The sequence below is a fragment of the Chiloscyllium plagiosum genome, unplaced genomic scaffold (genome assembly GCF_037043375.1).
Source record: "Chiloscyllium plagiosum isolate Xiang-an unplaced genomic scaffold, Cpla_swu_hap1 HiC_scaffold_4, whole genome shotgun sequence".
NCBI lineage: Eukaryota > Metazoa > Chordata > Chondrichthyes > Orectolobiformes > Hemiscylliidae > Chiloscyllium > Chiloscyllium plagiosum.
Genome location: NW_028270142.1, coordinates 77,170,876 through 77,185,544, shown reverse-complemented (window position 1 = coordinate 77,185,544; position 14,669 = coordinate 77,170,876). Strand labels below are relative to the sequence as shown.

General features: G+C 40.1%; 1 protein-coding gene across 2 annotated transcripts in view; it reads left to right on the top strand.

The window, feature by feature from the left end:
- Nucleotides 1-290: 290 nt before the first annotated feature.
- LOC122549101 (lipoxygenase homology domain-containing protein 1-like) overlaps nucleotides 291-14,669 on the top strand; it is a 326,386-nt gene continuing 312,007 nt past the window's right edge. The window contains exons 1-2 of one of the 2 annotated variants that reach the window (XM_043688343.2): nucleotides 291-517; nucleotides 3,814-3,851. The gene's annotated coding sequence lies outside the window, so the exon portion shown is untranslated. Of the gene's footprint in view, nucleotides 518-1,985; nucleotides 2,063-3,813; nucleotides 3,852-14,669 lie in introns of those variants that run through there. The other variant, XM_043688347.2, reaches the window with a different exon arrangement.

The window sequence follows — 14,669 nt, the reverse complement described above, 5'->3', positions numbered from 1 at the left end:
GTGTGAGTAAGGATACCGGCAACGAAATTTTAGATAAGTTGAAGTTTACTCAGTGTGAAGATAGGAAGTGGGCCAGTTGAGAACAGTTAACAATATCAAAATTTTTGAGGGACTTGAAACCTTAAGCTCCGTTTTTTCCATAAATCACGAGGAACATGTGAGAGTTTGCATTGTTTTCCAGTTTATTTTCCATTTATTTTTGCGAACGTTTCCTTAGTCGGCACTACCTTCCCCCTCCCCCTTTGAGCCTCTCCTCTTACCTTCATTACGAGATTGCTGGAAAACAAGTCTTGTTATTTGGAGGAGAAATAGCCCTCCCTCGCAGGTAAATTGTGAAGTCATCAAACGGTGTGTCAGAGTAACAATAGGAACGTGCAGAGTGTGAAACGAGAGCATTGTAGCTGTGCCTTCAACTGTCTCCAGGCCTCCAGCTTCACTTCACTTGAATGGAAAGTGAGAACTCTGCTAATCAAATGTCTATCGTTACTCTTGCAAATGCTGTTGCTTAATTACTATGGTAAGTTTATCAAATACGCTTGACCCTATAAGCTCCAATTCGAGGGAAACCGAAGAAGCTTCAATCAGTACTTCAATCAATAATAATATTTATGTGTTGAACAAATGGTTGATATCGAATGCAAAGTACAAATAGTATCTATTGAAATACGAACTTTTTTTACTTTACAATATATTTTAATTGTAGATGATAGAATTCACGCTTCAAAGATTAAAAAACTAATCTATTTGTAAACGCAAATTGATGTGTATTACGTAAAATGTAGATATTTTATTCGAGTTATGAGATTAATGTAATGTAATGACCTTTTTTCTGATTCTCCACTGTCCAAATGAAAATTAATTAAATCAGTTTTTTGAAAAAGAATAACCATAAATAATTTTTGAGTATATATACTGTAACACATTCATTTGTATGTATGTGAGCTCCATACAATATGCCATATACGTCTTTGCAATAATCTAAATCAAATTGGGTTGGAAAAATATGACTGACTTAAAATTTAGTTAACATGTTGCAATAAAGTCAGATAAACAAATAGTAATGTCTTTTTCTGAACGGTGTTCGAAAATAATACTCTGTAATCCCGATTAGTTAAAAATGCACGAAAGCAGATTAGTTTTAAGAATTACCATCTGTTGCTCGAACTCATTTTGGTTCTTACTTTTCAAAAAACTACAATAGATTTTAAAATCTATGTCCGCTTACCCTATTAAATATTACATCCAGTAGTGAATGGTGTCTAAGATTATATTGCAGGCAGTTAGTGATACAGACAGAAATTTTGAATAAATTTCTAAGTATTGAGCCATTTATTTGATGGTTTGGAAATTGCTCAAACCTAATATCGATAACACAACCATGTTAGCACTCTGAAAAAAGAACTTTATTGTTCACGATATTGAATTTATTTCAGATTAGGTGTCCGTGTCCATATCTTTCACTCCTTACTTGTGATTAAATTGAATTGAATTGATTGTCACATGTACTGACGCACAGTGAAAAGCTTTGTCTTGCGAGCAATACAAGTTGATCACTGAGTTAAGTAGCATAGATAAGTAAATATTAGGTAAACAGCAGCAAAAACAAAAACACAGGTACAGGTGAATGTTAAGAGTTTGAGAGTCCATTCAGTATTCTAACAACGGGGTAGAAACTGTTTTGAAACTGGCTGGTGATTTGATAAAGTTTCATGTGATAGAATAGTTTACAATTTTATTATAATGCAGTTATTTTGCTAGCCAGTTTAAAATGTTAATATTCATATTAAAATATAAAAATTTGTTTAAGTATACAAAGTCTTTGTCCCATTTCTGCTTTAGAACTGTGTAAACGCTTTAGCGATTGAGATTAGTTTGAGATTAGATTAAGCAAATTGGTTCTGTTGTTTCTTGGATTGTAAAGCTTGAAATAAATTGTGCAAACAATTATTCCAGATGGCATTAGGCATTTAGCTAAAGTTAACCATATACAGTATAAAAATGGAAAGCACATTCTTCAATGTATTGGATCCTATGGTGTCAGCTAATTGCAGTGTTGTATTTGGTAAGCCTTTGCATTTTAAAACAAAACTAACATCTAGATTTCTGGTAGAGTAAATGAATAATATGTACTTACAGAGGCTGTCATTGGTCACTTTGTTTTTTGTTTTTTAGTATTACTAGTGGAGAGAAAGATCAATTCTACCACATATGTGAGTGGACCTCTCCTATTAAAGCGTGGAAGAGGCTTTTCCTGAATTTTTTTAGGATGTGTTTTCAAACTTTTGTATCTTCTGGCCAACACAAGAGGTTGGAATAGAGTATAACTGGAAGGGGCAAGTCTTTGATTACACTGGTGCTTCCTGAGGCAGTGGGAAGAATAGATTGAGTTACTGGAAGGAAGGCTGGTTTGCATGATGGACTGGGCTGCGGTCACAACTTTCTGCAATTTTGATTATTTAACTTGGTGTTCAGAGTTAGAATTCTTAAAATGTACCCCTTTTTTAATTGTGACTAATACTTTTGTGATTTCAAAAGCTTAAGTATTTTCACCTTTGTATAATTTGCTAGTTCAAGAAAAGCTATTTTCCTCCCTTAAGATTAGCTCTGCGTGTTCTTACTAACTTGACTGTTAAATTTGGTTATTCATCGTAAATTAGACCGTATAAGTGAGGCATAAAATGTTCAATTTTCTACTTTTAAATCTAGGCTATAAAAGTAGAAGTTTTAAAAACATTAATTCTTGAATGTCACTGGCTGGGTCAGCAATTCATACTCCTCCTTAGTTGTCCTTAGTGATGGTGAGTTGCCACCTTGAACTACTGCAGTCCACTTCCTGTAGGTGGAATGCAGTTTGGGAGAGAATTCCAGGATCTTGACCAAGTGACACTGAAGGAATGGTGGTTCATTTCGAAGTCAAAACTGAGTGACTTGGAGGGAAACTTTACACATAATGGTGTTCATTTATCTGCTGCCATTATTCTTTTGGGTTGTAGGGCAGTGAGTTTGAATCATGTTGTCTAAGGAGCCTTGATGAATTTCTGAAATGCATCTTGTCGATAGTACCACCAGTGTGTGCTGACTGTTGGTGGTGCAGGGACTGAATGTGTACACGATGCCAATTAAACAAGGTGCTTTATCCAGGTAGGTGGGAAGTATTCAGTCACACTCCTGACATGTGTTATAGATGGTAGACAGGCTTTGGAAGTCAGGAGGTGAATTGCTTGCTGCAGGATTCCCAACCTGATCTTGTAGTTACATATTATAGTTAGTGTATGTTGTGTTTTGTAAGAGGGGAGTCATGTGACACTGTCATGAGCTTGTTCAGATTTGCTTGAGGGTTTTATAGAGTGCACAGCTTCATAATAAAAACCTAAAACAAAGATGCTGGAAAGCAACAAAAACCACCCAGTAGCATCCACATCCAAAACATTGGAAGCTGCCATTTCTGCAACCCCCTGAGTGATGCCACCACTAGACACACATTCCCCTCCCCTCCCTTGTCAGTTTTCTACAGGGGCTGTTCTATTTGACAGTTGCCATGAGCTTGTAAACTGGTCCATTACCTCGGTCGCTACTTCCTGTCCTAGATGGTAACCGGAATTGGGGGGTGTGTGATGCCGAGTGCCAGTATTATAGCAATATGTAGTAAAATGTAGGAATTAATAGTGCAGGGCTTTATTTTTAGTGGGATACATTTTGTTTTTAAATAGTTTTCCTCCAGAAAAGGAAATGTTACTGTAAACATACAATATAAATTCAATTTATTTCAAAATGAATATTATCACTATGATCTACTTTTTTCTTCTGCTGTAGGTATTTGAAGGCACTTGAGTAGTTTGGTCTTAGACAAGGTAAGTAATTTTAAAAAGAAACATAATATTTGTCTTTTTGATTTTTTTTTTCTTAATCTTTTTAAAACAACTTAGAATTCTATCATTCCCTTACAAATGTAAAATGATAGGAACACAGCAGGGCCTCAAACTTGTTCCAGTTTTCAATAAGATCATGACTGTTCTAATTATTTCACATTCGCACCCACCCTGATAACCTTACATCCCCTTGCTTATCACAAAGCTATCTCTCTCCCACTTAAAAATATTTTTAAGACTCTTCTTCCACTGTCATTTTGAGGAAGAAATTTATAAAGATTCATGACCCTACAGGAGAAAAATACTCCTTTTAGTTTCTATTTTTCTAAGAGGAGAGTCATGTAATATTGAGTGCCATGAGCTTGTTCAGATTTGCTTGAGCTTTCACAGAGTGCACAGCTTCAGAATAAAATCCTAAAACAAAAGGCAGAGATGCTGGAAATCAAACTAATGGGTGACTTCTTCAAGCAGTGGGGATTGAAACACTTCTCTGCCACAAAGAATGAGTCCACGTAGATGTGATGTCTGCCCGTTGCGTTACAAATTCTAAAGAGTGTATGGTCACTTCAAGATAGTGTTTTCTGAATTTTTAAATGTAAAGTACAGAGCTGAAAATGTGTTGCTGGTAAAGCACAGCAGGTCAGGCAGCATCCAAGGAACAGGAGAATCGACGTTTCGGGCATAAGCCCTTCATCGGGAAGGGCTTATGCCCGAAACGTCGATTCTCCTGTTCCTTGGATGCTGCCTGACCTGCTGTGCTTTACCAGCAACACATTTTCAGTTCTGATCTCCAGCATCTGCAGACCTCACTTTCTCCTCCTAAATGTAAAGTACAGCCATGGCAGCAGAACAAATCAGCTAATAATAGAAGTTATTCCAAAATATGTAACATATGGCTGTTACGTGGGTAACTGAGTTTTGGTTGCATTTGGACAACAATTCAAATTTAACCAATTAATTTAAATTATGCCCAGGATACTAAAACCCAGTTGAATTTGAATTTATTATATTGACAACATCCGACCAATGACAGAATATGATGTTGGTTGGTATAATACCAGAGCATTCTGAAAATTGATAAGAGCAACTCCCGTTGAATAGCAGAGCAACTGCCATTGAGCTATTGCCCAGCTAACATCTTGCTCTCAAAGAAATAAGGCACTCTCTCTATCAAAAGGTACCTTCCCTGTAAAAGCAGTTGAAAGTGAAATGGCCACCTGGGGGGATCAGCAGATGGAAGATTAAAGACAGCGGAGAAGACAGACTGTGCGGACTTGAGATTAAGTTAATGTAATGTTTAATAATTTTGTTATTGGAGCAGTATTTTTAGAGTTGGAGTCAGATTGTTTTTCTTAAATTACTGAGCCTGGGTGTTTAAAATAGTTTTTGCTTTAATGTTCTGTAAAGAAAATAAATTGCTATTTTTCTTGAAATAATGGAAATTAGGAATTCTTTCACACCCTCACTTTTAACAGTTTACAAGCTGAGGTGACACTTTCCGGATGTTTGTTTTTAATTAACGGAGGAGTTTGGCCTCTGCATTTGTTAAAGTTCAAGATCCTGTTGTGGGAAGGGATTGTTTCAATTGTTATGAGCCATGTTGGTATAGGTAAAAAGAAGAAAGAGCCTTGACTGAGAGAGTCTGAGAAGCTAGGCATTAACTTAAGCATGCCCTGAAAGGTAGTAATCTCTGGACTGGTACCTCACACAAATTGGCAGAGGGTGAATAAAATTAGAGAAATAAATGTGTGATTCAAAGACTGATGAGGAAGAAATGGATTCCAGGAATTTGAACCATTGGGCTGGCTATACCTGGAACACAATGGAACTGGTGTTGTAGTGAGCCACATAACTGGTGAAGTAGAGGGGCTTTTAACTAGCTACTGGAGGGTTAGGCTTGGACAGTTGTACAAATTAAGGGATAGAATCAAGGTAGAGTAAATCGGAAGTGCAACTCAGGATGATAGAAATTGTCTGTATCTGAATGTGTATGGAATTCATTACAAAGTAAACAAATTAATAATGCACATTGAAAAAGATGGATATGATCAAACAATCAATACAAAGATGCGGCTGATGGATGACCAGGATTGGGTGCTGAATATTGAAGGAAGTATGCTATTCAATAAGGATACCAAGATTGGTAAACTTGGAGAGGTAGAACTTTATAGATGTTTTGGTACAGAAGATTAGAGTTAAATGAGTTTAGGTAGAGATGAGGAATAGTAAAGATATCACTAATAGGAGTTGCCTTCAGAGTCCCTAACAATAACTGCAATGAAGGATAGAGTATACAAAAAGAATGTGCAGATAAGGAAATTCCTATAATAAAGAAATATTGAAAGAGGAGGGTTCATCATTTATCGTTTAGAGTTGAGGAAAGCATCAGGCTTTGGGAAAAATCATCATTGTGCAGTGTTGGTTGGCAGGTCAGATGATTGGTTAGAATGTAAACAATTGCTGACTACATTAACTAAATATTTAATCAGGAGGAAAGGCCGAAGAGTCATGGCCATAGTCAAAGAGATATACAGCATGGAAACAGACCCTTTGGTCCAACTCATCCATGCCGACCAGATATCCCAACCTAATCGAGTCCCATTTGCCAGCGCTTGATCCACAGCTCTCCAAACCCCTTCTATTTGTATACTTCTCCAGATGCCTTTTTAAATCTTGTAATTGTACCTGCCTCCACCACTTCCTCTGGCACATCATTCCATACATGTACCACCCTCTGCGTGAAAAAGTTGCCCCTTAGGTCTCTTTGATATCTTTTCCCCTCTCACCCTAAACCTATGCCCTCCAGTTCTGGACTCCTCCACCCCAGGGAAAAGATTTGTCCATTTATTCTGCCCATGCCCCTCATGATTTTATAAACCTCTATAAGGTCACCCCTCAGCCCAGCCTGTTCAGCCTCTCCCTATAGCTCAAATCCTCCAACCCTGGCAACATCCTCGTAAATCTTTTCTGAACCCTTTCAAGTTTCACAACATCTTTCTGATAGGAAGGAGACCAGAACTGCGTGCAATATTCCAAAAGTGGCCTAACCACATGACCTCCCAACTCCTGTACTCAATACTCTGACCAATAAAGGAAAGTATACCAAATGCAGCCTTCACTTTCACGGAGCTATGAAGGTCTCTTTGTTCAGCTACACTCCCGAAGACCTTACCATTAAGCCTGGAAGTCCTGCTCTGGTTTGCTTTCCCAAAATGTAGCACCTCTCATTTATTTAAATTAAACTCCATCTGCCACTCCTCATCTCATTGGCCCATCTGATCAAGATTCCATTGTAATCTGAGATAACCTTCTTTGTCCACTACACCTCGAATATTGATGTCATCTGCAAACTTACTAACTATACCTCCTATGTTCATATCCAAATCATCAACAGTTGTGGATCCAGCACCGATCCTTGTGGCACTCCACTGGTCACAGGCTTCCAGTCTGATAAACAACCCTCCACCACCACCTTTGAGCCTGTTCTGTATCCAAATGGCTAGTTCTCCCTCTATTCCATGAGATCTAACCTTGCTCATCGGTTTCCCTTGGGGAACCTTGTCGAATGTCTCACTGAAGTCCATATAGATCACGTCCACCATCGGACCTCATCAATCCTCTGTTACTTTTTCAAAAAAACTCAATCAAGTTTGTGAGATATGATTTCCCACGCACAAAGCTATGTTGACTGTTGCTAATCAGTCCTTGCCTTTACAAATACATGTAAATTCTGTCCCTCAGGATTTCCTCTAACAACTTGCCCACCACTGATGTCTGGCTCACTGGTCTATAGTTCTCTGGCTTGTCCTTACCACCTCTCTTAAATAATGTCAGAAGGTTGACTAACGTGGTGCCATCTCACCTGTGACTATTGATGATTCAAGTATCTCAGCAAAGGGCCCAGCAATCGTTTCCCTAGCTTCCCACCAAGTTCTAGGATACACTTGATCAGGTCCTGGAGGTTTATCCACCTTTATGCGTTTCAAGACATCCAACACTTCCTCCTCTGTAATTTGGACATTTTTCAAGATGTCACCATTTATTTCACTACATTCTGTATCTTCCATGTCCTTCTCCATTGTAAATACTGCAAAATACTCGTTAAATATCTCCTGTGGCTCCACATACAGGCTGCCTTGCTGATCTTTGAGAGGTCTGGAGGATGAGAGGGAGCTGGCTTGAAATGTAAAGATGGAAACATGAGTTTCCACGTTAATGTTAATCATTTTGGTAGTGAGAATTAACAAATATTATGCTTCTGTCATCACTTTGGAGGATACAATAATAGCTATAAATCAGGAGATGGAAGAGAAAGAGAAACTTGGTTAAATTGCTTTCTAAATGACAAGTTACATGAACCTTGGATGACCTGGGATGTTATGACCATTCTCGAAAGGATAAAGGAAGCGTATGTAAGGTTTAGAAGGATGAGAACTGATGAAGCCCTTTTGATGTGTATAAGGAAAGAACTTAAACAAGGAACCACAGGGCTCAAAGGGGTCATGAAAAGTCATGGGCAAACAGGATAAAGGAGAATCCCAAGGCTTTTTATACATATATTAAAAAGCAAAAGGAGAGCCTGGGAAAGGCCTGGCCCACTGAAGAATAAAGAAGGGAATCTGTGTGTGGACCCAGAAGAGGTAGATGAGGTCCTAAATGAATACTTTGTATCAGTCTTCACCAAAGGGAAGGAATTGATTTAGGATGGTCTCGAAAAAGGGAATATGGAAATTCTAAGCCAAGTTGCTATTAAAAAGGAAGAGATGTTGTGTGCCTTAAAAAGTCTTAAGATAGGTAAGACCCTGGGTCCTGATAGATTCTATTTTAGAATACTGAAGGAGGCAAGAGAACCAATTGCTGGAGCATTGACAGACATCTTTGTATCCTCTTTGGCCATAGATGATGTCCCAGAGGACAGGAGAATAGCCAATGTAGTCCCATTTGTTTAAGAAGGGTAACAGGGATAATCCTGGAAATTATGGGCCTATGAGCCTCCTGTTTGTGGGAGGGAAATTATTGGAAAAGATTCAGGGACAAAATCTATAACGCGTTTCAAAGAAAATGCACTTATTACCAATAGACTGCAGGGGAGGTTGTGCCTCACAAACTTGATTGAGTTTTTTTGAGGAGGCGACAAAGATGATTGAGGGAAAAGAGGTTGATTTTTGTCTCCATGCACTTCAGTAAGGCTTTTGATGAGGTCTATCATGGCAGACTGGTACAAAAGGTGAAGTCACGTGGTTTCAGGGGTAAGATGGATACAGAACTGACTTAGTCATAGGAGATTAGAGGATAGCGATGGATAGATGCTTTTTCTCGGGTTGTGACTAGTGGCATTCGCAGGGATCAGAGATGGGACCTTTACTGTTTGTGGTCTACATTAAATGATCTGGAGAAAAACGTGGTTGGTTTAATTAGTAAGTTTGCAGATGGTACAAAGATTTGTGGATAGTGAGGACTGTTAAGATAGAGCACACTAAAAAATCAGTTAGAGGCATAGTTAGAAAAATGGCAGATGGAGTTTAATCCGGACAAATGTAAGATGATATATTTTGGTGGAAATTATACAGTGAATGATAGAACCCTTAGGAATATTGATATGGAGAAGGATCTGGGTGTGTAGATCCACAGATCAATGAAGGTGGCAGCGGCAGTAGATAACGTAGTAAAAAAGATCTATGGCATGCTTGCCTTCATTGGAAGCAGCTTTGAGAATAAGAATAGACAGGTTATGCTACAGCATTGCAGAACTTTAGTTGGCCACACCTCTGGTCACCACACTACCAGAAAGATGTGGATGCTTTGGAAAAAGTACAGAAAAGGTTTACCAGGATGTTGCCTGGTATGGAGGATTTTGGCTATGAAAAAAGGTTGAATGGACTGGGTTTGTTTTCACTGCAATGCATGAGGTTGAGCAGTGACCTGAAAGAAGCTTACAAGGTTGTGAATGGCATGGATAGAATGGAAAGTATGAGGCAAATTCCTAGAGTGGAGGGGTCAATTACTAGGGGACATGGGTTCAAGGTACAGGGTGGAGGGTGGGAGGGGGAGGGGCTGGGGCTGTTAAAAGACGTGCACGGGAAGCAGGTTTTTTGCAAAATGTGTGGTGAGTTCCTGGAATGCACTGCCAGGAGGTGGAGGAAGCAGACACAAAAGCAGCATTCAAAATGTACCTGGATGAATACACGAATAGAAAGGAAATAGAGGGATACAGATCCTGTAAGTGAAGCCAGTTTTAATATGGAAGGGCAAAACTTGTTGGTGCAGGCTTGGGGAGGTGGGGGTGGGGGGTGGGTGCCAAAAGTGCATAGTGGGGGAGGGTTCAGCAGAGGTTATTAAAGTTTCTACAACAAAAACTGGACAGAGTAAAAGGAGAGTCATGAGTCTAACTTTGGGCATAGCAGATAAGAGGACAACTATGAGAAAGGGGATAGTCAATACAGAAACAAGGGAATTGAGCTTGCAGCTCAGATTGAGTTGGTAGGTATGAAGTTGAGTATCACAGATATGGCTGCCAAGAAGATCAGGCTGGGAAATAAACATCCACGAATAAGTGGCCTATTAAAAGGTATGGGGAGGGGGTGGAGTGGAGGGGTGCTGCCTTGTTAATAAGAAAGTCAATTTAATTTGACAGCAAGAAATGTGAGCCTGACCTCGGTGGTGGGCAAGTTGTTGGAGGGAATCCTGAGGGACAGGATATACATGTATTTAGAAAGGCAAGGACTGATTAGGGATTGTCAACATGGCTTTATGTCTGGGAAATCCTGTCTCTCAAACTTGATTGAGTTTTTTTAAAGAAGTAACAAAGAGGATTGATGAGGGCAGAGCAGTAGATGTGATCTATATGGAGGGTAAAAACAATGACTGCAGATGCTGGAAACCAGATTCTGGATTAGTGGTGCTGGAAGGGCACAGCAGTTCAGGCAGCATCCGAGGATCTATATGGACTTCAGTAAGGAGTTCGACATGGGAGACTGATTAGCAAGGTTAGATCTCATGGAATACAGGGAGAACTAGCCATTTGGATATAGAACTGGCTCAAAGGTAGAAGATAGAGGGTGATGGTGGAGGGTTGTTTTTCAGACTGGAGGCCTGTGACCAGTGGAGTGCCACAAGGATTAGTACTGGATCCACTACTTTATCACTTACATAAATGATTTGGCTATGAGAATAAGAGGTATAGTTAGTAAGTTTGCAGATGACATGAAAATTGGAGATGTAGTGACCAGCAAAGAAGGTTACCTTAGATTACAATGGGATGGGCCAATGGGCTGAGGAGTGGCAGATGGAGTTTAATTTAGATAAATGTGAGCTGCTGCATTTTGGGAAAGCAAAACTTAGCAGGACTTCTCGACTTAATGGTAAGGTCTTCGGGAGTGTAGCTGAACAAAGAGACCTTGGAGTGCAGGTTCACAGCTCCTTGAAAGTGGTGTTGCAGGTAGATAGGATAGTGAAGGAGGTGTTTGGTATGCTTTTATTGGTCAGAGTACTGAGTACAGGAGTTGGGAGGTCATGTTACAGCTGTACAGGACATTGGTTAGGCCACTTTGGAATATTGTGTGCACTTGAGGTCTCCTTCCTATTGGAATGATGTTGTGAAACTGAAAGGATTCAGAAAAGATTTACAAGGATGTTGCCAGAGATGGAGGATTTGAACTACAGGAACATGCGGAATAGGCTGGAGCTGTTTTCCCTCGACTGTCGAAGGCTGAGGGGTGACATCTGGTTTATAAAATCATGAGGGGCATGGACAGGATAAATTGGCAAATTGTTTCCCTGGGGTGGGGGAGTCCAGAACTAGAGGGCACAGGTTTAGGGTGAGAGGGAAAAGATATAAAAGGGACCTAAGGGACAATCTTTTCACGCAGAGGGTGGTGCATGTATGAAATGAGCTGCCAGAGGAAGTGGTGCAGGCTGGTACAATTACAACATTTTAAAAGGCATCTGGATGGATATATGAATAGGAAGGTTTTGGAGGGTTATGGACCAAATGTTGGCAAATGGGACTAGATTGGGTTGGGATATCTGGTTGGCATGGATGAGTTGGACTGAAGGGTCTGTTTCTGCTGCTGTACATCTCTGACTCTAAGTGATAGAAAGTCTGAGGTCTAGCATCTGTGTGGGTAGAGTTGAGGAACTGCAGAAGATCAAAGACCCTGTCAGGAGTTATGTACAGGCCCTCAAGCAGTTGTCTGGATGTAAGATAGAAAATAAATCAGGAGATAGAAAAAGCACGTTAGGAAAGGCACTACTACAATATTCATGGGGGACTTCAATATGCAGCTGGACTGGGAAAGTTAGGTTGGTAGAAGATCAGAAGAAAAATAATGAATGGAATGTGTACGAGATTTATTTTTGGAGCAGCTTGTGGTCGAGCCCAACAGGGAACAGGCAATTTTGAATTTGATGTGTAATTAGGGAGACTGACTGACTGAGGGAGTTCAAGGAACCCCACAAGGGTAGTGACCATAATATGATAAAATTCACCCTTTAGTTTGAGTGGGAGAAACTTGAATCAGATGTGATGGTGTTGCATTGAGTAAAGGTAACAACACAGACTCGATGGGGAGCTTAGTAGGGAAAACAACGGAATGGCAATAGTTTCTGATGATAATTTGAGGCACAGCAGAAATTCATCCCAAGGAGTAAGAAACTTGTTTGGGGAGGATGAGTCAACCGTTACTGAAGGGAATTCAGGGAGAGGATAAAAGTATAAAACGAGGTGAAGATTAGTGTGGAGGCAAAGGATTGGGAAGCCTTTAAGAGTAAGATTTTAGTCTTTTTTTTTAGAAAAAGGATGAGATTGTGGAGTACTTGTAAGTGAACGGTAAAACAGGACTGAGTCAGCATGGCTTCGTCTAGGGGAAATCGTCTAGGGACAAATCTTAGAATTCTTTGTGTAGGTAATAAGCAATTTAGACAGAGGAAAGCCAGTGGATATGATCTATTTGGATTTCCAGAAGCTCTTTGTCAAGGTGCTGAAAAGGAGGAAGCTGAATAAGATGTGTGTTAGGGACAAGGTACTAGCATGGATAGAGGATTGGCTGATTGGCAGAATACAGAGAGTGGGGAATAAAGATGTCTTTGTCAGGATGACTCGTGGCGACCAGCGGAGTTCTGCAGGAGCCAGGGAACTATAGATCAGTAAGCCTGGTGTTAGTGGTGGGCAATTGTTGTGGGAATCCAGAGGGACAGAATTTACATGTATTTTTACATGTATTTGCGTAGGCAAGGATTGATTAGGGATAGTCAATATGGCTTTGTGCAAGGGAAATTGTCTCACTAACTTGATTGAGTGAGTTTTTTGAAGAAGTAACGAAGAGGATTGGTGAGGGCAGAACAGTGGGCGTGATCTATATGGACCTCAGTAAAGCACTCTGCAAGGTTCCCCATGGGAGACTGGTGAGCAAGGTTAGATCTCATGGAATACAGGGAGAACTAGCAATTTGGATACAGAATTAGCTCGAAGGTAGAAGACAACTGCTGGTGGTGGAAGGTTGCTTTTCATCACTTTATATAAATGACTTTGATGTGAACATAGGAGGTATAGTTAGTAAGTTTGCAGATGCTACCAAAGTTGGAGGTGTAGTGGACAGCGAAGGAGGTTACAATGGAAGAGAGTATAGCAAGACCGTGGGCCAATGGGCTGAGGAGTGGCAGGTGGAGTTTAATTTAGATTTTTAAAAAAATGAGGTGCTGCATTTGGGAACTGTAAATCAGGGCAAGTGACTGGGGTGTCAGTGGGGGAGCACTTTGGGGCAGTGACCATAATTCTATTAGATTTAAAATAGTGATGGAAAAGGATAGACCAGATCAAAAAGTTGAATTTCTAGATTGGAGAAAGGCCAATTTTGTCGGTATTAGGCAAGAAATTTCAAAAGCTGATTGGAGGCAGATGTTCACAGGTAAAGGGACGACTGGAAAATGGGAAGCCTTCAGAAATGAGATAATGAGAATCCAGAGAAAGTATATTCCTGGTAGGTATAGGGAATGCTGGATGACTAAAGAAATTGAGGGCTTGGTTAAGAAAAGAAGGAAGCATATGTAAGATATAGACAGGATAGATCGAGTGAATCCTTTAGAGTATAAAGGAAATAGGAGTATACCTAAAGAGGGAAATCAGGAGGGCAAAAAGGGGACATGGGATAGCTTTGGCAAATAGAATTAAGGAGAATCCAAAGGGTTTTTACAAATACATTTTAAGGACAATAGGATAACTAGGGAGAGAATAGAGCCCCTCAAAGATCAGCAAGGCGGCCTTTGTGTGGAGCCACAGAAAATGGGGAAGATACTAAATGAGTACTTGGCATCAGTATTTACTGTGGTAAAGGATATGGAAGATATAGACTGTAGGGAAATAGATGGTAACATCTTGCAAAATGTCCATCTTACAGAAGAGGAAGTGCTGGATGTCTTGAAATTGGTACAGGCGGATAAACCCCCAGGACCTGATCAGGTGTACCCCAAAACTCAGTGGGAAGCTAGAGAAGTGATTGCTGGGCCTCTTGCTGAGATATTTGTATCATTGATAGTCACAGGTGAGGTGCCGGAAGACTGAAGGTTGGCTAACGTGGTGCCACTGTTTAGGAAGGGTGGTAAAGACAAGCCCGGGAACTATAGATCAGTGAGCCTGATGTCAGTGGTGGGCATGTTGTTGGAGGGAATCCTGAGGGACAGGATGTACATGTATTTGGAAAGGGAAGGACTGAATAGGGATAGTCAACATGGCTTTGTGTGTGGGAAATCATGTCTCACAAACTTGATTTGAGTTTTTTGAGGAAGTAACAAAGAGGATTGATG